Here is a 27,900-nt window from a genome sequence, read left to right on the forward strand (position 1 = left end):
TCTGAACAATAAAGGTTATTCTTCACACTTCAGGCCATAAAAGTAGACCAAAATGAAGAAATAAAGTTAAATGTTTTTATTCTATTCTCAGTAGAGAAATCCCCTGCTTTAGGGATTGAAACAGAAGTTACCTATAACACAGACCCAGAACAAGATTAGCTCCTTGCATTCCAACTTTAACTATTATAACACAACTTTATCTGTGGTAAAATATATATATTCACCATTACTAGCTGATGATAGATTTATTAGGTTTAAGGAGCATGGCAATGTATCGTTGTTTAGGTAATCAGTGCCTATACTGGAAGGGAAGTGGTTTAATCTCTGCTAGAAAGTCATTAAGGTTTCCCCTCGTCTCCAGGCTGTTGTGGACATGAGCCTGGACCACTTTTTGTTGTCAGGGGGACTTTACTAATGGACGTTTTTGTCAGGTTTTCATTTTAGCAAATAAAAAAAATGCAAGGCTTTTCCAAATGGAGTCAGGCCGATTCACACACTAAAATATTCCCAGTGACTAGTGACTGAGAAAAAAATATGCCCTCTATTTCTGCTTAATTAGGAAATTACCTATCTCAGTTAATGGCCTTGCCGAGAAGAAAGACTGACCCCTTAAAATTCTAGTAAATGTGAACATTTGGGAATAAGAATTGCAAACACCATCTCATATCGGACAGATACAAGGATTTTAACATGTTTAGCTGGAAGTTGATTTCAGAACTAGTACCGTAGTGATATCAAGATCACAACACTAATTTGACACTGTTGGCATTTTGCTCCCTTTGTCGAGCAGTCACCTTCGTAGAGCAAACAGCTCAGAGACTAGTCCCTCTCCAGGAGTGCAAGCATATGCATCCAAACCCCCCTCTCTCGGGCGTGGTGGGCAAACCTCGCCACTCTGCCTCCCTCCTGCTGACCAAGCTCACCCCTCACAGTGACGTCAAGGCATACCTCCAATTCTGAGCTGTTGGCAGAGATAGACGAATGGGAGTCGGCCGATTGGGCTTGTGTCCTGGCGCCGTTCCTGAGAGGACCAGTTCTCCTCCCATACCCAAGGTTGATGGAGGGGGTAAGGAACCTCCCCTGACATACCACAAAGTCCTAGGCACTTGTGGATATTGGGGGGTTAGTTCGAGTGTCGCTACCTCTTGGCGGCTCCTCCCCAATCTAATGCACATAAAAAGGGCCCACAGAAGAAAGTTGTGTGGACACTGAGACCGGCGCCGGAGTGTTGCTGTACCAGGAGTGGTATGAGGACATGCTCGTGCCACTCCAGGTACAGCATGTCACGTTCATGAGCAAGACCACGCACCACAGAGGGGTGTGGCCCAGGCCAAGGAAGTTCCGATGGTTCCTGGCCCTGCAGGACGGTGAGACACCCAGCTGGATCTTTTGAGAGGACGCTGGTAAGGCCAAAAATCGACCCACAGGTGAGGTGTATAAGACAGAAGTCACTAACAACCTGTGTGTGCCTCTCTATGGCTTGAACAATTGTCAAGTTGATGCATCACCACCGCCAAGCCAGACCCTCCAAGCCAAGCTACCCGTTTTTTCCCCCAGTACTACTGAATACCTGAGTTTCACGTATTTACAACTCCCTCTGGCTTCAGATTTCTGTCCGTCTTTTGTTCTTGCTTTGCCTCGCTACTTTATGAATGAGAGCATTTGCTAAATAACTTAAATGTCATACCAAATCAATACAAGCAATACTAGGAAATTTGAAGAATTATATGTTTAGTGAAACAAACTCAAAGATTTTTGTCTGAAATAAACACTGTTCTGCTTTCCTGGATATGACGCTTTTGATCAACTTTTCCACCCAGGCAAGTCGGCAATGTATTGGTTATATCTTCTCAATTCTCTACACCAATGCGAAACAATGTGCTTTATTCCATTACAGAATAAATCCAATCTCATGCTTCACGGTCTGGAGAGGACTGAAGAGAGGGATGAGTGAACAAGACCCTGGTGCAGAGTGAGGGAGAATATTGATAAAAATCCCACAATCCCTAGGGCGTCTCCTCGGCTGTAGTGGTAAAGAACAGCAATTAAATAATAAATGAACAAATCAATTAAGCCCATCAATGACTGGGTTGATCACAGAGTTAATTGTAATTTGTCTGGATTTTAGAAATGTTTAAGGTGAAGACACCAAAATGAGCACCAATGCATCAGAGAAGCATGGTTTATGTTAACACGTAAATGACAAACACAAAACAAATACTATGCAATTTAGAAGATATTGGCAAAAAAAAATAATAATCATGTTTATGGTTAAGTATTCTATTAATGAATGTTAAAGCAAACATGGATTGCAGAGTAGTTGTGAAGCTTTTATAAAATATACCAAACACATATAACAAGGTTTCATATTGGTCAAACAATTAACTTTTTGAAATAACCAGACCACATACATGCCCTGCACTACTGCAGTTGATTAAAAACAAATTAGCAATGAATGCATGTCTTTCCTCAAGTCTTAAATAACCATATCCACTGATATTGTGCTTGTCAAACAATAGTTTGCACTCAACTGCCCAATAGGACAATAACAACATTGACCCAAACCTTTGTCACATGCACAGTAGTTCTGTGTTTTACAGATTAGCATATTCAGGTGTAAATTGGAATGGGTCTTCATAATTATTTCTATGGTGCCGTAAGTATTACTGCTAGTAAACAAATGCAGACAATTACTATGGCCTTGCTCTAATTGTCTAATTGTGTTGTATATCACTGCATGTTTTTCATACTCATCCATTTCTCCATTTCAAACGGATTCCCTGGTAAGTGTCCTGATTACAATGCAGTGATGGCCCACCCTGCTGTGGTGCTCCTTCACATTTATAGAGGCAATACAGGATAATCACACTGTGGAACACTTACAGTCCACCCAAGTTAACACGTAGTCTCTGGTCTTTCTATGAACCCAATCGGCTACCTGCACGCATTACCGATTTATCTGGGATAGGTGATAGATGTTACTAGAGGTTTTTTAACACTGGTCCAGTTCTGTCATGTCAAGACGACAAAGCTGATTTATTACTGTTTAATGCCCATCTCAACTCAGCTTATCAAAGCAGGTGACATCAGACATATACAATTTACTGTCCGCTCTGAGGAAGAACACAACAATACACTTGTTTTGAGTTCGAGGTTGTCTGTTCCTTCCCCTTTCTCTCTCTCCATTCGACCCCAAAGCAGATCACTGCTGGTAATTTAAATGAATTAATTTGTCAGGCGTGAAGCTAAAACCAATTATCTGGGCACACACTTGATTGTCAACAAAGCACTGTTTGGTTGGGAGAAGAATGGGCAGCTAGTTAAAATGTCCTGCCGTTCACCCTGCTGGAGACCCAGTGCAATGATGGATGTGGGAGTGTGTGTGTATGCACACGCACACACACGCACGCGCATGTGTGTGTGCATGAGATCCCAGTAAGCATGCATGTGCATGATGTGAGTGTTATGTTTATGTATGGGTGACAACTACATACCAACAACAGGCTGGGAAGGAGGTTTTCAAGCTAATAAAAGAGGATAATATCCAGGTGATGACCATGACGTTATTCATTTCTCCATTTTGCTATTATTGTTGTTGACGCTTTTTGTTCTGTGCTTCCATTTTGTTTTTGGTAAGAGAAAAGATGAATTACGCACTTTTAAATGTGACAACAACTTAGAAGGACCGTGGAGGACTGTTGCAGTACATTTACCACAAAAAGAGGATTTTCCACAACAACTACGCAGAAAACCTGTTGCTGATCCAAGACAAAATTGTAACATAAATCATTCACTTTCTTCCTTCTCTGTAGCACACATTGACAGTTACAGTAATGTGTCCATCAGTCCACGCTGTAAAAAGTACTCAGCAGTACACAATTCCTGTGCCTCAGCAGAGCTTCAAAACACATAGAAATTGAGATTTTTCTCCAGAGAAAGAGTCAGCGTAGCGGGAAGCCCAATCTGGATTTGCTTTGCACACCTGCTCAGAGAGCCTCAAGACTAAAAGACTCACACATACACGCCCAGCTAATATAGTGTTAGTATTTGCATGTTTGTCTTTGCATGCCATCCAGTTGGAGGTATGTTCACTGTGTGTGTGTGTGTGTGTGTGTGAGAGACTGCTCCGTGCAAAATGTATATAGCCACTGCTGTGGCCTAAATGTACCTTTTGGTTTTTAACGTTAAGAAATGCTCTTACCCAGAGCGAGTTACTGAGTGTATCCATCTTAGGCTTAGCATGAAAGGGGTATGAGTTACATTATAAAGTAGGAAAACAAAACATTAACTGAAGGATATCAGTTTCATCCCAGCTGGAATGTAAAGGCGGTGAGAGATGTTGTTTTAAAAGGGTTTGTGACCACAAATACAGGACGCACTTCACACTGAGTGTTTGTGATTATGCAGGAATCTTTACAGCTGCCACTACGGCGGTCTGCTTCGTGCTTAGTGCGAGGGTGATTTTACAAATGATTTCACAAAATTGACTTTGAATGTCTGTTTATCTGCCGCATATACTACTACTATGTGTAACAGAGTCAAGAATGTCCCGGTACCTTTTTACATCTCATGCAGTTAGGAAGCTGTTGAGCAGAGGATCACTGGTTCACACCCATTGTGGCAAGTTTGGCAGCGTACTGTTGTAATCATTTTTCAACCGGTTTCTTATATTTGTTTATGGCTAGTAGGCCTTTTACATTTACATAATCAGGAAAACCCTATATTAATACTAAAAGTGGTCTGACATTTTTTGTCCTACATTTTCACTTACTGCTGTGGATGGCTCCCTTCTCGTGGGATAGCGGCAGATCATTCTTCCCTACAATTTTCAGCTGTCGTCGTTTGTGACATTAATTAATTTGGTGTAATTTAACGGCTGTCTGTGGACGGGGGACCTTACACCTCCTCAGGCCGCCACTCCATGATTGAATTTCACAAAGTTAATCTCTGCCACTCTTAACTTTTCCGCTTCACTTCACATCCCAGGGATAGAAAGGAAAAAAAACATTCCTCAAAAACTCAAAGTATCAGCCTTATTCTGGTTACTATCCATCATGGTGGAAGCAGGGGAGGACAGTGAGGGATCTAGCCAGCCAGAATATCAGCAGAGTGGAGAAAGATGACCCTACGGACCGAGCGGTGCATTTCATTATCTCTGTCTTGTCCATTCATTCTTTGGCTGCTGGGCTGGAAGATGGCACAGATCTACTTCATCACATTGCAGAAGCCATGAGGAAAGACAGAGGCCAAATACAGGGCAGGTGGACGCGCGCGCGCGCGCGCACAAACGCACGTACGTATATACACACATCAGACCAAGCCAATGCCCTGACCTGAGGATGAGATAAGGATAGATTGGACAATGATGGTTAAAGAGAAAAGAAGGCACTGGGCAACGACACTAAATATCTACCAGACAACCGTTTTGTATGGAATGTTCATCGCGAACTAGCTTTCTAGAATGGCATATTTAGTGACAATGTAGATTGCTGATTGCTGTAAAGATGTAACAGGTCAGGACTATTAATGGACCAGGGAGACACTGGGTCTGTCCTTTTCAATCATTTCCCGTTCCGTCTCCCACAGCACAAATACCTCACGGAGAACCTTGATGTTTATGACATCATGGCTCCAATCCCTCTTCATCTGAACCGGAGCCGTTGCTGTACACTGGACTCAGGAGTCGTCGTCCCCCCCCCCCCCCCCCGCGCTGGGGCAAGGCAAGGCTGGCTAAGCCTGAAAAATCACCTGGCCTTGGCCCCAGTGCAGAGTGGGATGGCTCATTTGGTCAATGCAGGTAAAGAAGTAGGATGAACGATTACTGCCAAGATTCACAATTGGCCGCAACTCCTCCTTCCCCCAGTCCTCTACTTTACTCCTCCTTCAGGGAATTATGCGTGACTGGCTCCTTCACCCTATTTACCTATCTTTACTGACCCTGTGTCCACATACACCCCCTGAAGACAGTCTTTCTAAGGTGATTGATTCACTGCAACTGCTACGGTATAATTTGTGTGTGTGTGAGAGAGAGAGAGAGGGAGAGAGAGAGAGAGAAGTGTGTGTCTGTGGGAGTGTGTGTGAGAGCTGATCAGCATTGGTGTAACAGTTTTGCAATATGATAGATGGATTGTTGGTTCTTGGAGGGAGTTTGGGGAGTTGGTTGGGCAGAGAGAGGTGCTCATGAACACACACACATACACACCAACTCCTACCTTTACAGCAGTAATCGCAGTTGGGCCTGGTGAGGGATGGCAGAGAGAAGGAATGATGGGATGGCTGGCAAAGAGAATGGATGAAGGGATGAGCGGCAGAGAGATAGTATGAAGGGATGGAGGGCAGAGAGATAGGATGAAGGGATGAGTGGCAGAGAGATAGGACGAAGGGATGAGTGGCAGAGAGATAGGATGAAGGGATGAGTGGCAGAGAGATATGATGAAGGGATGGAGGGCAGAGAGATAGGACGAAGGGATGAGTGGCAGAGAGATAGGATGAAGGGATGAGTGGCAGAGAGAATGGATGAAGGGATGGAGAGCAGAGAAAAGCAACATTGTATCCCAGACTAGAGTTGCCTGGCAACTCGAGTTCATTAGATTTGATTCCTATATATATGATTTGGTTTATGGAGATAAGGATAATATATGGTTTATGGAGAAGGACACATACACACACAAAGGGGGTCCGGGGGACACTTGAATTCCTCCACCATCAATGCACTGATGCATTAACAGCCATCCATCAGTGGTCCCATTTAACTCACGACTCTGTTAAGACCCACCATTGTCTGGTTAATGAATCTCACTTGAAGCTGAAGCAAAGATCACTCTCCTGAGGGCGTTTTGTTGGGTTTTAGGGGGGATCCAGATTGAAGCCAAATAAAAACATTGGAGAGTTGATACAAGTTACATTGGTGTTACAAAAAGCTTTACAAAACGTTTCATAGGGGTTCAATGTGAATTCAAATTACTGTTCGTTCTAAATGCTGCTTGGCTGAAACCTGTGTTATGAAAAAGAAGTATTACATGTAAGTAACATGTCGATTTGAATAGTTGTAGAAGTCACTGTGACATTTCTAGGGTCAAACTGAGGATCCCCTTGATCCCCTCAATCCAGTCATTCCCTGGCAATGAGTTACAAGCACATCATACACCTTGTTTGACCTACTCTTTGCCTGTTCTTTACGTATGGTAAAGTTCTCTGACAACTTTGGCATTTTGGATTGAAGCGTTTTCGTATTTAAACAAAGAAGGGTTTCTCCCTGTGCGTTGCTCGGCGGAGAAGGGAGGAAAAGGTTACCCACACACTTCCCGTGTCGAGGGAGAGAGAGAGCAAGGGAGAGAGTTGGAGGAATGCCACTTGAAATGTAAATCTTAGCCTTACTTCATCCTCTATTGTGGGTGGTTTTTCGTTTTAATACGAAATGTTCCTGATTTAAATGTAGATGTGTGGGTACAAAGAGCCTACCCAATGATACCCTGGGCAGTGCATGCAGAGGCAAAGGTGTATTTAAAGCTAAAGTCCTTAAATGAAAGAATAATAAAATGTTTGCATCGCCTCTATTTCTGTAAAAAGTAAAACAGAGGGGTTGGTCTGGAGACATGTAACCACGAACATATTTATGCAGTGAAGTACTAACCAGGCATAATATGAACATGTACAGCTCAGCAAAGAGAAGTTACATGACAATTAATAACACACAATTGAAAATCTTGTTCCCAGAAACATTCTCCCAAATTCACTGAAGGCTTGTTGGAAAATGTGATCAAACGTGACCTTGTATCTGACAAGTATGACGTGAATGGCTCAATCTCCAAACTTGATCAACCTATCGCCTCCTATTCATACTTCCCTGTTCGACTATTTGATTTGATTTTTTAAACATGGACATTTCAGAAGTTGTGATGATGCAGTTCTCTCTCAAGCACAAACAAAACAAAGTAACAGCAATAAAGGATACACAGCAAGTTTGTTCGCGAAAGCTAGTCTCCTATGAATTGATTGTACATATCTTACTTGGTCATGTAGCAATGATGGTAAAAGGTAAAACAGGGCTAATGTTATGACCAAATTATAATTATTAATATGATGACATTGCTAAAGTGGGCAAATATTATGTATAAAACAAAGCTGCCGGCATTGTCATGTGTTGGAAATGATTAGACAGAAAGTAATGTTGTCAAAAATACAGTACTGAAACCCAACTTGCTGCCTACTGCTTTATGAGACATATACACAGGGAATGCAATTCTGCAATGCAATAATTGGCAGAAGAGCTGCTCTCTTCAGATCTGAACCAATTAATGAAAAAATAATCAGCATTGGCCAACCAGTGTAAACCAGACCTAAATGAGCTGGCATGAGTTTTAGACTATTTTTGATAGAACTAAAAGAGTGCATGTAATCTCGTGCACATAGAAGTTGTAGTAGGTTGGTACAGAGTTGATACTGAGTGCAGCCTCATGACCGCCTATCCATCAATACACAGCATCCAGGCTGTGGTTTTCATTAAAGTCTTTCCTGAAACTAATAAACATAAAAAATAAGACACGATGACACCCCAGCTTCCTAGAAAATTGTGTTAGTGCCCAACACAATTACATGCTCAGTCCCAACCCTTGACTTTTCATTGCAAACATACTTAAAATAATTTTTTAAGACTGTTGGAACTAAGAAAAAAGATCTATGTGATTAGTTATTTACCTTATACAATCAACGGAGGGATGTTGGTTAAGGGCACAAATCTCTGGATGTCAGCAGGTGCAGCAGACAGTTGGAAACTAAAACATTGGAAAAGAAACATCCTCAATGGTTGTGTGTGTTTTCGTGTACGCATGTTGAAGAGAGAAAGTGAGAGAACAGAACAGCAACAGAAATGTATTGAATTATTTCCGTCCCATTCGTTGATGCAGTGCATGTGTGCTGGAATTCTGTATCTCTTTAATTACTTATTTTATGACATGTTAATTCCAAGTAATAAATCTTTCAACTAAGTTTATTTCAGTCAATAATGCATACAAGAACCCTACTGGTGAATGATGAGCTGAAAACTCAAATGAGTCATGATGATTCTACAAGCCTCATGTTCAAATCTTGTTCATCATACATTTATAAGAAAGGGTTATTGCAGGATCCTTTGCTTTAAAACCATGCGACAACCCCTATAGGTTTGTCAAGAGAAAAAGGTAAAAGGGTCATTTAAAGTACTTATTTTAATGATTCCCCAAAGATCTATTGGAAAAAAACTAAAATCAACCCCAAAAGGTTCCTTGAGAAAGAATTAGAAAGGGGTTGTTAAGACAAGCAGCCCAATAAATGATTTGTTCCTCAGTTTTTCTGCAGGGGCTCTGTGCATTCTCTGGTTTTATAAGCCTGTGTTCATAAATCATTAATAGATTGCCTTCATTATGACACCAATCCTTCAATTAGTTACAAACAAGTAAAAAATGTATCTATGGCACTTGTTGCAGCTAATATAGCTAATGCTCAAACAGACACGCTCAAAGAGTGCTTTAAGTTTGCCAAATAGCTTGCCCATAACAAAAAGTTAGCATGATCATTTGTGAAATGTACAGGAACTTGTCAAATCATTTTCTGCATAAAAAACCCCATAAGGGCTCAAAACCAGACATATTTTACAAGTGTACTTCGTATTCAGTTGTTATTATCCATAGTCATACTTTATGGTAGAAGCACCAACACTGAACAGTCAGCCTAAAATCTGTGCATATTTTAAACCAGTTGTATCAAAAACTAAACACTGATTCATATTAGACAATTTTTTGGGTTCTATTTGCATTTATTACTGGTTTGTAACATAAAATAGCTTGTGGCATCTTGGGAGGATGTGGGATATTGCCAATATACCACGGCTAAGTGCTTTATCCAGGCACTCCATGATGCAGTGTGCCTAAGAACAGCTCTTAGCCAAGGTATATTGATCATATACCACACCCCCTCTTGTCTTCATCATAAACCTAGTGGTTTGAAATCTGAATGCTACTTTGCTGAAACCTGTGTTATGAAAAAGAAGTATTACATGTAAGCAAGCGAGTTTATTTATATAGTACGCTTCATACATAGAAGCAATTCAATGTGCTTTACAAAGAAAAGAAAAAAAATAATACAATAGCATGAAAACAAATACTCAAATTAAAACATTAAAACAACATCATAATAATAAAACACATATTTGCAGAAAGCAAATACTCCTGTATTTCCGTTAAGCAGCTTGTTGTGCCATGACGTGTAAAGGATCATAACGAATGGATGTCAAAATCATCAGGTAACATGATATATGATAACAATTGTAGAGGCAAAATAACTCCCAATTACTGGTCGTGCTAAACACCACCTGCCATCGTCTGTTGAAAATTAAAGAAGTGGACTATTATTTGACAAAATACTGGTTGTGAAAGTGGAACTGGGTAGCCAAAACTGGTCACAGAATATTCATTAGTTGTGGTGAAACGTACCCCTGAATAATATGAATAATAATATTTGGTTCCTGGAAAGGTCTAAAAAAGATGGATGTAAAGAAAGTAAAAAATAAATAAAAATACGACGCTGGTGTTAACCATGCTGAAGAAGTCTCCCATCTTGGACTTTCAGTTGTCTAAATCCAGAAAGATAGCGCAGTACCTTGTTAAAGACAATTTAGAGTTGCAAGTATTAATTAGCCCAATTCTCAACAGTTTGAATAGGTCAAAACTGTTACCAAAAACGAATGATAAACGAAAGTAAAGTAAATACCTAAAGGGGTCTCAAAGAGACTTCGCATTGTCACGAAAATCACTGTGATCTCAAGAGTCAATATTTTTCCATTTCCCGTTGTGTCCGTCTAAAGGCTACCTGCAGGACTGCTGTGGGCCGTCGAATGCCACGTCTTCCAGCAGCAGAGACGCTACAACCATTGCCAATTCATCCACTGTGTGAATAAACTGACGCGACTAAATGGGGGCGCACTGTTCCTTCAGTAAAAATCATGCGAACCCGATGTCTATCACAGAGATCTAGACTTGCAACTAGCAACACAGAGTGCCGCGCAAATCATTGCAATACCTTATCGCGGTACAGTAATAACTAAGTTTTTTATAGTTCGCGTCGCTTGCCTTGCGTTGTCTCTCGTCGGTGGCCAAGGTATTGTCTGTGAGGTGGAGCGGAGCGCGGCAGTGCGGTACCGTGTGGTGTCCAGTTTCAGTTCGGAGACCTGAGAAAACTGCGCAGCAGTCAGAGACTGACACGGAGTTACTGGACTTTTTGGATAGCAGAACACAAACTGGGATTACTCCGAATTTACTTTTATTTCGGGAGGGGGGTTACTGAACCACAAACAACAAGACTTACCTTTTTATTCAGGCTGATTGAGACTTGCAGCTTCGCTCCTGCTAGATGAACGGGAGTAGTTGGGGACTTCACTTGGTAAGTGGTTTAGCCTACATTTCTTGGTGTTTTCATAGCATTTCCATATTGACCTGTCTTTGCCTCTTTCCCAACTTGAACGAACTGGTGACTTTGCAGTCTTGAAATCAAAAATACGTCAATCTCTGCAATTTTCAGTATTTTATTTCAGAAATAGATTAAACGTTTACACCTGCTCTTTTCTGTCGTTTTGCACAATTACTGCCACACACATTTAATCAATACATCTATGGCCATGAACATCAAATAATAATACATATAGTATATTGCCCGTATGATATTATTCAGACAATAAAAAAATAGCGCGAGGTAGAAGTTTATCGTATCTGAAAGGTTTTATTACCGCTTGGTGGTGCTAACACTGTGACTAATCACTTCTCACGTAATTCATACCATGTCCGCGCATTTGCTCTATGTATATGTATTTCCGTCTACTAATTTTAATAAACTGATTTGATAGCTGGTTTCTTTCGGTGTTGTCACATTGTGTTTTGTGCTGTGTAAATTACAGGGATACTGGTCCGTACTGGTCAGTATACTCTGAACCCCTTTGCTTGTCCGTCTCCTAATCCCCTTACAGGTAGAAAAATAAACAGTTAAGCAATTCATCGTAAAGGCTCAATCTGGAGTTGCTTCATTCATTTATGTGCCAATATGTTTATTATATCATCCATTAATTCCTGAAGAGAATTACTGTTAAATGTATCTAAATTGCTTAAACTGAACTGAATTTAGTTTAACAAATTTGCCACAGCAGAACCCAACATACCAGTTTATTTTCCCCCTATGTTTGTGAACAAAGTAAACAAATGAAAACTCTCTAAAGCCTGAAAACATGGTTTAAACTACGCGTTCCATGTACTTTATGGTCTGTCCATGCATCCGTAGCTCTATCTATGGATTTCAGAATGGTTACATTTTCCCAGCGCCACCCCTCAGCCCCTCAGCTTTTTATAGAAACGGGCTGTGGACATGTTTTGTTACTGTTAAAACCGCAGACTCACACTTTTATTGAGGTGCAGCCACTCGTTATTTTGATTTAAATATGTTGGATTTTGTTCATATTTTTAATCAAGTTATAATCCAGTTGGAAAGGGGCTTACCAATTCAACAGAAGAGGTTGATGTAAGGTGCTGTTTTGTTTGTGGATTCTCCTGATATAACTCTATTTCTGTTGACTATTTTGACAGTGATTTTGATGACATTGCCAGCAGTGGGTGTTGAGTTCCTTTCATATCCCTTCTGTTGACTTGGGATGCTTCAGGTTTGGCACTTATGCTGTGTGTGCAAATTCTGACCTTGGCAGTCCTCAATAAACAGTACAGTACACTGCCATCCATTCTAATTCAACACAGCTGATTTTGTTTTACCCATCTATTACGCGTCCTAACCTTTAGTTAGTATGAAGGACATTCATATTGACACTGGAACTGGTTACATTAGGCCTGGATTGCCAACACAGAGGCTTAACAGGAAAACAAAGCCAAGGAGAAATGCTGGAGTTTCATTGTCCACACTTGCAGTGCATTTTTCAAGAGAAGCAGTTCAGTTTAACACACTGCATTTTGATGCAGACTTTTACATGTGCGAGTCACCTGGTCAACATGTGAAACCACAGAAATATCACTGTCTAGCTCCTTACATGGTCTCATATTAGCCTCCACCTCTGAATTCTAATTACTGTGTTTGAAGATAAGATATCCACTGTGATTACATACCAGAGTTAATATTTTACTATGGAACTGCTAAAAGCATTCAAGCACCCTCAGGCCTTCAGAGAACATGAATGTGACAACAATTCCTTTTATCACAACCAACAGTAGACTACAAGTTATTTATGTATTTACACAGTTCTGGAAAAAAATTAAGAGACCACTGCACCTTTTTCTTTCCTTTCCAAAAAAATCTAAAAGGAAGGTTTTGAGTGAAGAACAGAACGGTTAAAATTATGATACCACTACAAATTGAACGCTTCTGTTCCTCACTCAAAACATTCCTTTTCGACTTTTTTGGAAAGGAAAGAAAAAGGTGCAGTGGTCTCTTACTTTTTTCCGGAGCTGTATATATATATATATATATATATATATATATATATATATATATATATATATACAGTGGGGAGAACAAGTATTTGATACACTGCAAATTTTGCAGGTTTTCCTACTTACAAAGCATGTAGAAGTCTGTAATTTTTTATCATTGGTACACTTCAGCTGTGAGAGACAGAATCTAAAACAAAAGTCCAGAAAATCACATTGTAAGATTTTTTAATAATGAATTTGCATGACATAAGTATTTGATCACCTACCAACCAGTAAGAATTTCGGTACTGATGTCCTTACACATTCCGGTTGTGTAAGGACATCAGGGATAAAATTGTAGACCTGCACAAGGCTGGGATGGGCTACAGGACAATAGGCAAGCAACAACTGTTGGCGCAATTATTAGAAAATGGAAGAAGTTCAAGTTGACGGTCAATCTCCCTCGGTCTGGGGCTACATGCAAGATCTCACCTCGTGGGGCATCAATGATCATGAGGAAGGTGAGGGATCAGCCCAGAACTACACGGCAGGACCTGGTCAATGACCTGAAGAGAGCTGGGACCACAGTCTCAAAGAAAACCATTAGTAACACACTACGCCGTCATGGATTAAAATCCTGCAGCGCACGCAAGGTCCCCCTGCTCAAGCCAGCGCATGTCCAGGCCCATTCTGATGTTTGCCAATGACCATCTGGATGATCCGGAGGAAGAATGGGAGAAGATCATGTGGTCTGATTAGACAAAAATAGAGTTTTTTGGTCTAAACTCCACTCGCCGTGTTTGGAGGAAGAAGAAGGATGAGTACAACCCCAAGAACACCATCCCAACCGTGAAGCATGGAGGTGGAAACATCATTCTTTGGGGATGCATTTCTGCAAAGGGGACAGGATGACTGCACCGTATTGAGAGCAAGATGGATGGGGCCATGAATCGCAAGATCTTTGCCAACAACCTCCTTCCCTGAGTAAGAGCAGAGAGCAGAGAAGATGGGTCGTGGCTGGGTCTTCCAACATGACAACGACCGGAAACACACAGCCAGGGCAACTAAGGAGTGGCTCCGTAAGAAGCATCTCAAGGTCCTGGAGTGGCCTAGCTAGTCTCCAGACCTGAACCCAATAGAAAATCTTTGGAGGCAGCCGAAAGTCCGTATTGCCCAGCGAGAGCCCCGAAACCTGAAGGATCTGGAGAAGGTCTGTATGGAGGAGTGGGCCAAAATTCATGTGTGCAAACCTGGTCAAGAACTACAGGAAACGTATGATCTCTGTAATTGCAAACAAAGGTTTCTGTACCAAATATTAAGTTCTGCTTTTCTGATGTATCAAATCCTTATGTCATGCAATAAAATGCAAATTAATTACCTAAAAATCATACAATGTGATTTTCTGGATTTTTGTTTTAGATTCCGTCTCTCACAGTTTAAGTGTACCTATGATAAAAATGACAGACTTCTACATGCTTTGTATGTGGGAAAACCTGCAAAATCGTCAGTGTATCAAATACTTGTTCTCCCCACTGTACATATATTATAGAACAATGCATTTGTTTAGCCTATGCCATTTCTACCCTTTTTGCATAATATGGATGTTTCTGATATTTTGTCTTGTATTTTTGGGGCTCTAATGAAGTGGACACGTCCCTGTCATCTGACAGGCTCACTTCACTGTCATTCCGTCCATGCAGCGCTGTTTCCTTCAGTGCAGCCCGCTACAAACAATGACCCTATCCAGATGTCTCCCAGAGTTCACCCCTCACACAGGCCTGCCTGGCTTGGGCTGCTAAAATCATTCCTGATGATATAAGGAAGAGAGAGAAAAAGAGAGACACAGATAGTGATAAGTAAAGAGAGAGAAAGAGAGAGAGAGGGAGAAAGAGAGAGAGAAAGGAGGGAGAGATATATGGTTGGACTAGAGAGGGCTGAAAGGAAAATTGCTGAATGGAGAAATGATCTGATCTGATGGCTCTTGGCAAAGTTTCTGGGTTCATATTACACTTGAATTTCAACAAAGAAAACTGGAATGAAGAAAAAAAAAACTGATTTACTCAAAGACCCTCATCCTACCTTCACCCTTCCCAGAACCAAAACAGTGATAACCACCGAAGTGTTAACTGTACTTCCAGATAAATGCAGAGCAGCTGAAATATATTCTCTCTATCTGCTGTTCTCTCTCACCTGTTCTCCCTTTCACATCTCTCGTTCTCTCTCTCTGCTTGTCTCACCACTTCTCAATTGAAATAAAATGTGACATGCGGCAATGCAACCAAATGTTACATTGCAAGTGAATAATAATAAAAGCATGTGGACAATAATAATAGTCATAATAATTACAATAGTCATAATAATTATTGTTGTGAAAACAACAATAAAATAAACAAATCCACAAGTAAGTAGACATTACAAAAGTCTTAAGGATAAATGCATTTTGAATGTTATATTATATGCTATGTAAAGTGACACTTTTATGTGGTCCTATATTTGGCGGGAGGTTAGAAAGTTCAGCTCTGTTTCCACCTCATTTTGGGAGCAGTGTGCACAACAGGCTGTCTTCTCTTCTCATCTATAGTAGCTTCTCTCAAGAGCAAGACCATGCTCTCTAAGTTTATACATACAGTGGTCAGTGATCTGCCACTTTGTACTCTGAATAAGATCGGGTACTATTCCAGTTTGCTTTGTTGTTTGGTTTCTTCTCTCTCCTGCTCTCTCTACATCCTGCGCTCTCAGATTCTCCAGTCATTTGGTGTGAATAGCAGCATATGATTAGCTTGGGTGATTGATATTTGCGCTGTGCTTGGAATTTGCCTGCTTGCTGGCACAGAACACCAGCACAAACACTGCAATTAGTCCCTGCTCAGAGAATTCTGGAATTAAAGTGACCTCACGGACCCCAGCGTTCTATGCTTTCACCATGGAGACCTGCTTTGTGATTTGGCATCTCTTTGGGGACGGGGACTTGGGAGCATGGGGGAATTCAGTTTAGTAGTAAAATAATCATTGTCATGCGTATGTAAACTAAATGCCTATTACCCTCTTTCCCTCTGTGCCCTTCAAAATACTTAAGTTACTCATTCAACTGATATGGGCGAGAGAGGGCGACTGAAAGAGACCGGCCTCTCATAGAGGAACCTTTACAACCTCACAAAATAATCTGCTATTCATGGTTTGAAATGGGTTTTAAATCTGACGTGGATTCTCTCTGGAATGGATTTACTGCTGTTCAAAGCAAACATTAAATCTCAAACATAAAAGACAGTAACCTAGATATCCTGTCTGCCCCAGGCTCTCTCCCTTCCCTCTGGGGCTGTTTATTATCATGTTTTAGTTAAAATTTATAGCCAATTTGTCACTATCTCCTGTCATCCCTGTCCAGTCGCCTGTTCTGGTTTGAGTAGAGGTCCTTCTGTTGGCTCAAACTAGTAAAAACACTAGTCTTAGACAGCTAGCTTCATGATGTTTCAGAGGGACATGTTAAAGGGAACCTGGGATAAAACTCTAAGGGATCCTCAGGTTAAAACTGTATGGGACCCTGGGGTAAGACTCAGAGACTGACAGCAACCTTTTTCTGCCTAGACTTTGAGTCTAAGAAAAGCGCTATATAAATTCAATTTATAATTATTATTATCTAGGAAAAAAAATCCTGCCACCAAATTCTAAACTTAATCATCAAATCTAGACTGAGGTCTGAGGATGTCATGACCTGACCTGGCAAACACTATACTTCCTATTGTATTTGTCCCAGAAAAGTTCTGTACAGAAATAAGTAGCATGATTATTTTTTTGTCCTTCCCTCTGTTCATCGCGCTTGTTCATTTATCCGTTCATCGAGATGGGCATGTTGCCATGGCTACCCTCCAGGGTTCGGGAGGTGATTGCAGTCTCCGTCGGATACAATGGGAAATGGAAATGTTGACAAAATGATTAAACTTTATCATCCGTCGGTCCCTGTTTAAAGGCCAGCATTGTTGAAGTGGCTGGTCAGCGGTTACCATAGCTACTGCAGGAGGATGCTACATGATGTTAGTCTCCTGTTGTTTGCTAAGTGCTTCGGTTTTCACGATCTTGACTGACTGACATACTGTGTCAACCTGTTGGTTTTGTCCTGCATTGGTTACGGACGATGTAAATGTCCATTGTTGTCGCATAGTAGGCCCCATGTCATAGATTGTTGTCGGTACTTGTTGATGATAACTGCTGGAGCCACGAGTGACAGCTGAAGAACATCTGCATTTCTGTAAATATGCAAAAAATATTTAGGTGGGTGATGAGCCTCTGTTCTGGAGGCTTGTCTGAAAGAGACACACATTTCTAGCATTGGAGGTGAAGGGAGAGAGGGACAGAGCGATAAATGCATATTGATTGATGCTGTCCCATGGTTCCATTTCAGAGGGTTCCTCTGTCACGGCTTGTCATTGTTTGTGGCCCTCCTCTCTACCCTCTTCTCCTCTTCTCCTCTCTGTATCCTCATCTACCCTCCTCCTCCCTCTCTCCTTTCCTCTACCCTCCACTCTCACCTTTGCTCAGTTTTAATCTCTATGAAAACTAATTAGCTACAGCTAATACCTTGACTTTTCCGAGTAGAGAATGCTAGCAGACATCGTCACCCACGCCCTCATGTGACAGACCCCGTGAAAGTAGCAACATAAACTGGAGTAATTTCACGCTGGCTGCTAGTTTGAAATCATTTTAATTCACACCTTAGAGGTGGAAGCAGAGAAAAACAGGTGTGAATGGCTGTATTATAATTCACCCTGCTGTTTGGGTTTCTGACTGGGTGAATTCCTGTGTGGTGAAGGGAACAGGCTGACATGTCTGACATGATTTAGAAGCAGCAAACCTGTGTTCAGCTACCCTCTACTTATACAGTGCAGTTTCTCTGGTCCCTACACCCAAACGTCAGACCGCCGTGGGCCTGGAGCAACGGAAACCTTCCCTGAAACCATGACTCTCCCTCAGGATGTCTGTGTATCGGAAACGTCCTTAACAACTCTCTTGTTTTCTCAGTTGTAGGGTGGTGTTCACCTGTCAGACACAAATAAAGACAGACTCAAAGGTTGATTCGGCATGTGACGTAGTTCCACAAAGTAAACGGCGAAGAGGGCAATTCCCCAACCGCTCAGAATAGGTCTGCACAAACGCGACACTGTGTCTCTGCTGTTTTGGTCTGATGGACACCACCATGGATCTGTGGGAAGTGAACCTGCGTACTTGGGCCGATTAAATGTGTAACTGTGTGTGAGCAGTCTTCCATCCCCCTGGTCACAGCGTCTCACACAGCCTCTTGTGGCGACGCACGTTTTCCTGAGCCAAGCTTTATGTAATTACGAAAACTTCCGTGTACAGAATTATGGGGTCTGGTGATCTTGAGTGTATTCCGCTCGCTCTTCAGAACAATACAATCAGGACAAAGACTATAGATCTGTCTCTGTACATAATTTAGTGTTTACATATGACACTTGCAATATCTCAGATGCCGTTGGTGGATGGTGGATCATGTCAGAGCGATGTGGCATTAGCAGAATTACACTGACTGGCCTGAGGGGGGCTTTGCCTCTTCATTGGGGACGACATGTTTACTGTTGTCGTCTTTCCCTTAAAACAAGACTGTTGAAAGAGAGTAAGAGTGCAAGGGAGAAAAAGAAGAGAGAGTGGCGAGAGAGAGGAGAAAGAAGAGAGAGAGAGAGTGAGAGGAAAAAGGGAGAAGAGAGAAGAGAAACGAAATGGAGCAAAATATGTTGTCGGGGGTAGTGAGTCAGGAGAAAGGTGGGATGATGGAGTATTTAGAGTGAAAGGAAAGGAATGAAGGAAAGCGCTAGACAGGAAAAAGGCATATTGATTGAGTACCAGAGCATCAGCGCAGAGGATCCTGTTGAAGGAGAGGTGATGGGAGTCATCATATCAACGTTTCTGAGTCATTTTCTGTTTTTCTCCCCTGTTCCTTCTGCCATGGCACTCGATCTGTCTCTCTCTTTGCTTTCATTCTCTCTCTCTCTCAGAATTGGCAGTGAGGTGTCGATGAGAGGATCATTTCTTCGCCTCTGGAAGTTGTATATTATTTAAGTTGTAGCCCGTGTGATGTACACTGCAACCTGTGGTTGTAAGTATTCACCTTGAGTTTATTCTGACCGTGACTGTGCCTCTTAATCATTAGCCCAATGGCCAACCCATCTGGCCACAGTGAATATTTTTTTGCATTCTGCATTCTAAATCTCCGGGGATATTGGCTTGTCGTAGTAAGATATGGTGTATCATCACGATAAGCAAGCTTTTTGGTGCAGAAGCATTTAGGGCGATATGATATTCATTTATCATGTAGCTGTGTAGCAGTGCAAAACTGAAGACAGCTAATTTGATCAGCAGATGAGATTTGAATATGGAGCCTTCTTTAATCTTTGGCTAATGAAAACATTTTTCTTAAGCCCTAAAATCATTATGAAGAGGTAATAAAGAAGATTTCTTCTGACGGAGTTATTATTGTTTGTGAACGGTAATGACTTTCACATAAAAAAAAAGATGCACCACAGTCACTGACAGTAAAAAAAAGCGGTGTTTTTTCTGAGGGGAGATTTTGTAATCATAGGAAAAAGGTACACCTACACAGACGTATTGCATTGTAATGGAGATACAGTTGTTCTCATAAGTTTGCATACCCTGGCAGAGATTTTGAAATGATAACTGATCATGCAATTTCTTTTAATTTAATCATAGTGATCATTTGAATCCATTTATTATCACGTAGTTGTTTGGCTCCCTTTTAAATCATAATGATAGCCGAAATCACCCAAATGGCCCTGATCAAAAGTTTACATACCCTTGAATGTTTGTCCAAGTTACAGACACACAGGGTGACACACCCAGGTGAAAATGGCAATTAATGGCTAATTTCCCACACCTGTGGCTTTTTAAATTGCATTTAGTGTCTGTGTATGAATAGTCAGTGAGTTTGTTAGCTCTCACGTGGATGCACTGAGCAGGCTAGATACTGAGCCATGGGGAGCAGAAAATAACTGTCACAATACCTGTGTAACAAGGTAATGGAACTTTATAAAGATGGAAAAGGATTAAAAAAAGATATCCAAAACCTTGCAAATACCAGTTCATGGTTGAGTTGCCAGAAAGAAGCCTATACTGTGCCAATGCCACAAAAAAGCCCAGGTCACAAAATGCCTGACAACATCTTGACCTGCCTCACAGCTGGAGTGACGAGACCAAAATAGAGCGCTATGTTTGGAGAGGGGTCAACAAGGCCTATAGTGAACAGAATACCATCCCCACTGTGAAGCATGGTGGTGGCTCACTAATGTTTTGGGCGTGTGTGAGCTCTAAAGGCACAAGGAATCTGGAGAACACTGATGGCAAGATGATTGCAACATGTTATCAGAAAATACTGGCAGGCAATTTGCATTCTTCTGCATGAAAGCTGCTCATGGGACGCTCTTGGACTTTACAGCACGACAACGACCCTAAGCACAAGGCCAGGTTGACCCTCCAGTGGTTACAGTGGTTCCAGTGATTCCAGTGTCGATCACTATTTCTTGAATACATTTTATTGAGCCACTCAGGGGAGATCTAAAACGTCTGGTTCATGCAAGACGACCAAAGACTTCGCATAACCTGGAGGCATTTTGCCAAGTTGAATGGGCAGCTGTACCACCTGCAAGAATTCGGGACCTCATAGACAACTATTACAAAAGAGTCCACACTGTCATTGATGCTAAAGGGGGCAATACACAGTATTAAGAACTAAGGATATGCAGACTTTTGAACAGGGGTCAGTTATTAATTTTTTCTTTTGTTGCCATGTTTTGTTAGATGATTATGCCATTCTGTTATAACCTGCAGTTGAATGTGAATCCCATAAGAAATATAAGACCTGTGTTTTGCCTGCTCACTCGTGTTGTTTTTGTTTAGTTTTTTTTTACAAGTGGTACATATATTCCCAATTCTCCAAGGTTATGCAAACATCTGAGCACAACTGTAAATATGGAGAGACTTAAAGTATACATTTTGTTTAGCAGGTTTTGCAAAATGATTGTTTCGATAACTAAACAACACGGTCAGGCAAATCTAATGTGAAACAGTAAAGTGAGTCGATGTAAATGGGTCATGTTGAGTCCATGCAATGGATTGTATATTAATGAGCAGGAGTGTGAAATCGTGTGTGAGTGTGTAAAACAGACTCTAATGTACCAGATCACAGGGCAGGGCAGATGGTCTGTTAGTTTAACAGTCTGATTGCCTGGGAGAGGGAGCTTTAAAAAGTCTCTTTATCCTGGTTATGACCGTCTGACGGTAGCAGCAGGAGTAGCCCATGGCTTGGGGAACTTAGTTCCAGGGTGATGTTTCTGGGCACTCTGTGGAGTGAGCGTCCTGGAGTCGAAAAAAGCTGTGCGATAGCAGATGTGTTAAACTGACGATGACGCAGTGGAATCACTCTCAGTGATGCATCGGCTGTTTGTGTGGGTCCGGTGGGATGTCTCGTCTGTTGCCCGGAGCTGGGATCGGGTGGTGTGACCCCCTCAACAGTTGGGGGTCGTGCTCTTGGTTCCATCTCCCTAAGAGCACGTCAGCTTCATCATTTCTGTTTCACACTGAGGGAAAGGTTGTTTCCCTGGTACCACTCCACTAGCACCCTTCTGCCTATAGGCCGTTAGAAAGACACGTGGCGTCTGGGTCCGTCGGCCGATAGAGAGACGCATGTGTCTGTAGGCGAATAGTGCGTTTATGTGTGTGTGTGTGTGTGTGTGTCTGAGGAAGAGAGGGAGATTATGTGTATGCATGTCCATAGCCTGAGAGAGTTAGAGTGTGTGTGCCTGTGGGCTGAGAGATAAAATGTGCCTGTGAAAGAGAGAGCGACGGTGTGTGTGTGTGTGTGTGTGTGTGTGTGAAGGGGAGATAGGGTGTGCCTGAGGTGAGAGGCAGTGGGTGGAGGAGGATAAGTATTGAAAGAGAAAGGTGAGAAAAAGGAGACAAAGATAGAGAGGGGGGTCTGGTACCTGAACTACACATTGGAGTAAATGTAAGAGACAGAGAGAGGGGACTGGATTGAGGAGGAGGGTTGCCCGGGACAGAGTGAGACACACTGTTTCTATGTATTTTCACTGGGCTGGGTGCTCCCATGGGCCAGGAGCTCTGTAGGGGCCATTCTGTCCGTGGACTCCATCCATCACTGACACGGCCCCACACTGGAGGAGAGAGCTGAAGGGAGGGAGTGTCTGTCTGGAGAGATTCATTAGTGAAGATAGCAGACAGGTGGTTTAGCAGTCGGTTCTCCACAGGGTTTAAATACAGTTTGCTTTGCTAATAAGCACACCCTCAGGGCTCACTCAGAACACACTCCACTGCATGAAGACCCACGCATATCAACACACACACACCTTCCATAATAACGCATGCCTTTTTTTAACCTGAAAGAAATGCCCTGTCAGAATGACATTTGGGCGTGAGATGTTTTCACGGGTTAAGAACGGCGCTGAATGCACCTCTTAGTGACCGGATTTTCTGTTAAGAGTGCTGCGTTCAGGATTAATTTGGAGTAACCTTATATGAGCTATAGTGTATGAGCTCTGGTTTACTCACATTGTTGTGTGGGGGAGATGCTATAACCGTATGTTAGGATATAGTCGCCTATCAATCATCTAGCCAGTGCGTTTTGTTAACCAGTAGGTTAAGCACTTGAGACAGCGTGTAGATATCGGTTAACCTGAAAGACAAGTGTGAAACTTGAGCGTTATTGCCGAGGCTGACCCTCTTCCAGAGACTGTTAGGAGCGGCGGTCTGATTTGGCTGGTTCTGAAACAACTGCATGGGATTCCTATGGTGTTCCGGTGTGGACTCATGGCTGAAAACCCATGACATGTGGAATCTGTTCCCTCCTGTTCTGTATGCTGACTGAACAGGGTCGTTTTAGGATTCTGTGGGAGGTGCGGCGTTTCTCCTGACAACTGCTGAAGAGTTTGTTTCTGCTCTCACACACACACACACACACACACACACGCACACACACACAGAGAGGAATGCATGAAAACACAGAGGTTATCTGGGTATCTGACAGGTGGACCAGCACCATGCCTCTAGGCAGCAGACGAGTCAGAGGAGATCTGACAGGACAGAGGCAGGGAGGGAGGGGGGATGGAGGACAGAGAAAGGGATTAAAGAGAGAATGAAAGAGAAACACTCTTCGTTTTTGATACTGTGACCAAAACACCACCCGACCGTTGCCCAAACATTTGGAGTACTGTAATCCAAATACAACAAGCGTGACTCTGATGCTATCGTCAACATCGCTGCTTTTCCATGCAATAAAGCCCTCCTAGACATAAGCAATCGCACACAGACCTCATCAGAAAGGACCCTATCAGACATGTCTAATCCCCTATGTGGTTGTCTCTCTCTCTCTACCTGTTACACATTGGCAAGAATCTAGGTGTATCTCACCCTTGCTATCCTAGCCTTAAGCGTTGGAGAGACAAAGCACTCTGGGATCGATAAAAACCATGTAGAGTCAATACCAGATCTGTTCTCCTGAGAGGCCATTGTCATTTCTATTTCAGGGTGGAAAATGGTTTTCCAGGATTACGATCTATACTCTGTTTCTGTGAAATGCTTTTCAATTCTTAGTGGAATTCGTTTTAAATGAAAGAAATGCTTACAGCTGAATGAAGTAGATTCCCCTAATGCTAGTGTTACGCCATTCTCCTTCAATGAGAATACATTATTATCAGTATCACGGTCATAGACAGGACCAAAACTAGCTTGATCTAGTCTTGATCTATAGTGGATAATGTAGAATATTTCTGGATAGCCTGTTTATTTGCCATGCTCTCTGATTTCAGATGTGTGTACTGTACCAACCATCCTGAGGTCTCATGGCTGGGTTAGAGAGGGAGAACAGGCTCTGGTTTCAACAAACACTGTTTCCCACTTCTGATCAAATATGGCTATATTTGGCGGTGGTCCTTAGATGACCAGACTGGGTTAAAACCGAACTTGGTTCACCCCAGAGATGGTTGAATCTGGAATCGTCAGTGTTGCTGGAAGCATTGTATTGAATCTATCCTGGTTGTTTTTTTAATTAAATAAAAGTGTGATGACAGAAGTGAACGAGTTAGGGTCCCTTCAGCGAATACATATCCTATCCACCTAAGGGGCATTTCGTACCCTTCACACTGCTCTGTATCAGGCTAGCTAAGGTTTCTAAAATTAGCCTAGGAGACCTGCACCCGTCTGAGTTTCTGTCTTCTGTGATCCTGTGGTTCTTCGTCAATCTTGCTCTGGTCTCTCTCCGTCTTGCTCTGGTCTCTCTCTGTCCTGCTCACTTGTTTTCCCCCGTTTTGTTTAGTCTGAGTGTGAAAGAAGCCCTGTCGTTAAGGGTGGAGACTGAGCGGAAGTGGGTTCTTTACTTTTTAACATCTTTTAATTTACTTTAGAAAAGCCTGGAGAGGGGAAGAAGGCGTTATGGGTGAGGGAGACTGAATGTAACTGTCGCTGTAGGCAACAGATTTCTAGGAACTGATACTCCTATTAAGTTGAGGTGCTTTTAATTACATTTTCAAATCATCATAATAACTAAGGGTGTATTTTTAGAATATCTCCTACATAAAATGTGTAAATATACCTTTTTATTATGTATTACCCTTACCTTTAGTCATAGATTGCTTCTGTAGAAGCCTATGCAGCTCAGTTGGTTGAGCACTGTACTGGCTGGGTTCTGGGTTAAATTCCACGGGGTTAAATAATGTCTTGGAGGATAAAGATCTGCTAAATACATACAAAAAATTGAAAGATATTGCCAACAATAGAGAATCCCCACCTAAACGTTCCTCATTTTACAACAAAACCATAAATGGCTCTAACGTTGATAACACACTTGTAACCCTATACCTTAATATGAATTAAAAACCCAAACACACATTTCTGTTTTCAGTTTTTGACTTTGGGCTATGGATCTTTGTCCTCAACACTCACTTGCTTTTGAGCTTCCTTAACGGTGTGAGTGATTATTCAAACTGGGTGTTGGTGTTAACAGCTCCAGATGGACAGGACTCAGAAGACTGGAGACATTGCCATGGGATCTGACTCGGAAAACATCAAAAATGTTCACTTGAGTTCAGCCGGTTCACTGTAGTTCTGTCATCTTGACCGACATAAAAACAGACCTGTAATTGTCATCCGTTGCTCGTCCTTGTCTCGCTCTTATCCCTCCCGTCATCCTCTCCCTGTGTCTTCTTGTCTCTCATCTCTTCTCTTTTTAGTCACAAATCAGCGGGGAAATTATCACACAGAACATCATATTTGTTGCGTTGACATATGAAAGATACCACTTATAAAACTCTGTGAACTGGAAGATCCCTTTTTACCTTTGGGCAATTACTGTAGTTGCTAAGCAGTGTCTGTCCTGTAATTTTCCCTTAGACAGTCAGCCGGACAGTGAGTGGTGACCGGGCCGTAGAGAAGGTTCTAGAGATGTAGAGAACGCTAGTAAGTGTGGCGGACGATTATGGCTGATCAATAAGGGGAGACAGTTAGAGGGGAGTAATGGAGGAAAGTAAGGTGAAGAGTTTCCCTTTATAACCTCTCTCTTTGTACCGAAAGGTTGAAGTATAGCACCAGAATGTTTCTCAGAAGCATATTCAATTATTTCTGCTCAAGTAGTCAGCTTGTGTTACTTCCGCCCAAGTGTATTTTTGTGTGCATTTATGTGTGTTTGAATGCACGCGTGCGCGCGCGCGCGCGTGTGTGTGTGTGTGTGTGTGTGTGCGAGTGCGGGCGTGTTTGTGAGTGTGTGTGTACACCTGGAGGCCACATGTAGACTTGCCCCACACAAACCCCCATGGTTATTGTGGGTGGAAAAGTCTGGAGTCATCATGAAAGTGAAGGGTGGAGGGGCTCATTAGGACGTTATTTATGAGAGCTCTATTACTTTATCACCTCCAGATACAGCACAATCAGCCCGGTGCTACACACATACAAGCACAAAGTGACAGAGGAGGTTTTACAGACAATTTCCTCTATACAAGGGTAACTGTTAGTCTGATGAACCAGGGTGTAAATAAAGGCAAAATAGAGAACATTTAAACCACTGTCCCTCATCCAATTTCAGGCTGTTTTTCTCTGTCTATTTTTATTTTATTTTAGCTGTTTCCATTGTCAAATTTGCTTTGTTTACTGGGTCAATACATGTAACAGATTATTCGGATTTCAACAAGGTGCTTGACTGGCACAACTTAACCTTTGATCTTGGCAATCCAGTGTAATAGCAACTAATCTTAATGGATTTGGATGACAATCCATGAATGAACACAAACATTCTGAACGTTATTGTGATGCTTCATCTAATGGACAAAAGGGTAATTCCTGTGTTCCAGAATATAAGAAATAGGAGAACAAGGTGGTAATACAATGGTAATAGAACCATATGCCCGTTGGTTCTGTAGAACTGGGAGGTAATAGAATCATAATAGAACCTCATGCCCTTTGGTTCTGTTGAACTAGGAAGTAATTGAATGGTAATAGAACATTTGCCCAGTGGTTCTGTACAACTGGGAGGTAATAGAATGGTAATAGAACCGTATGCCCTGTGGTTCTATAGAACTGGGAGGTAATAGAATGGTAATAGAACATTTGTCCAGTGGTTCTGAACAACTGGGAGGTAATAGAATGGTAATAGAACCGTATGCCCTGTGGTTCTATAGAACTGGGAGGTAATAGAATGGTAATAGAACCCTATGCCCCGTGGTTCTGTAGAACTGGGAGGTAATAGAATGGTAATAGAACCCTATGCCCCGTGGTTCTGTAGAACTGGGAGGTAATATAATGGTAATAGAACCTAATGTCTTCATTCTGTGGAACTGGGAGGCCTTTGTCTGTACTGAGAGGTAGAGAGCTATAAGAATAGACAGTACTTGGTTGTAGGAACTAAAAGGTAGGGCTGGTTACTTGTTGTGTTTCCCTGTAGTGTACAGAGTAACTCTTGCTTTTCCAGCTGTGTCTCCTTGCCTACCTCACCCTTTGGCCTGCCTCACCCCTAGTCTGCCTCTCCGCACACACACAGGGGTTTAATGTTGAGGAATGTAGTCTTCGTTATTTATGGAGATCCCAGGAGCTCTTTATAGCAAGGCCACCCTCTCCCCAACACATTCAAATTCAACACTCTGCTCTCCTCTCCATTCCGTTAACTCTACTTATTTCTCCACTCTACTCTTCTTTCCAACATTGTACTCCTTGAACTTTGTTTGCTGTCTGTATACTGGCCCTCTCTTCTGCATTCATACTCACTGGACTTCACAGCAAGTTCAAATAAAAAACTCCTAAGCTCCTGTACCCTCTCCTCTCTCCATTACCTATCTCCCCCTCCTCTCTCCATTACCTATCTCCCCCTCCTCTCTCCATTACCTATCTCCCCCTCCTCTCTCCATTACCTATCTCCCCCTCCTCTCTCCATTACCTATCT

At 42.1% G+C, this 27,900-nt stretch overlaps 1 protein-coding gene across 2 annotated transcripts in view; it reads left to right on the top strand.

The window, feature by feature from the left end:
* The first annotated feature begins 10,927 nt into the window (after positions 1-10,927).
* Positions 10,928-27,900, top strand: part of sema5a (sema domain, seven thrombospondin repeats (type 1 and type 1-like), transmembrane domain (TM) and short cytoplasmic domain, (semaphorin) 5A) — a 121,744-nt gene continuing 104,771 nt past the window's right edge. The window contains exon 1 of one of the 2 annotated variants that reach the window (XR_004575098.1): positions 10,928-11,415. The gene's annotated coding sequence lies outside the window, so the exon portion shown is untranslated. The remainder of the gene's footprint in view (positions 11,416-27,900) is intronic. The other variant, XM_034289437.1, reaches the window with a different exon arrangement.

This window comes from Esox lucius, chromosome 21 (assembly GCF_011004845.1).
Source record: "Esox lucius isolate fEsoLuc1 chromosome 21, fEsoLuc1.pri, whole genome shotgun sequence".
Lineage (NCBI taxonomy): Eukaryota > Metazoa > Chordata > Actinopteri > Esociformes > Esocidae > Esox > Esox lucius.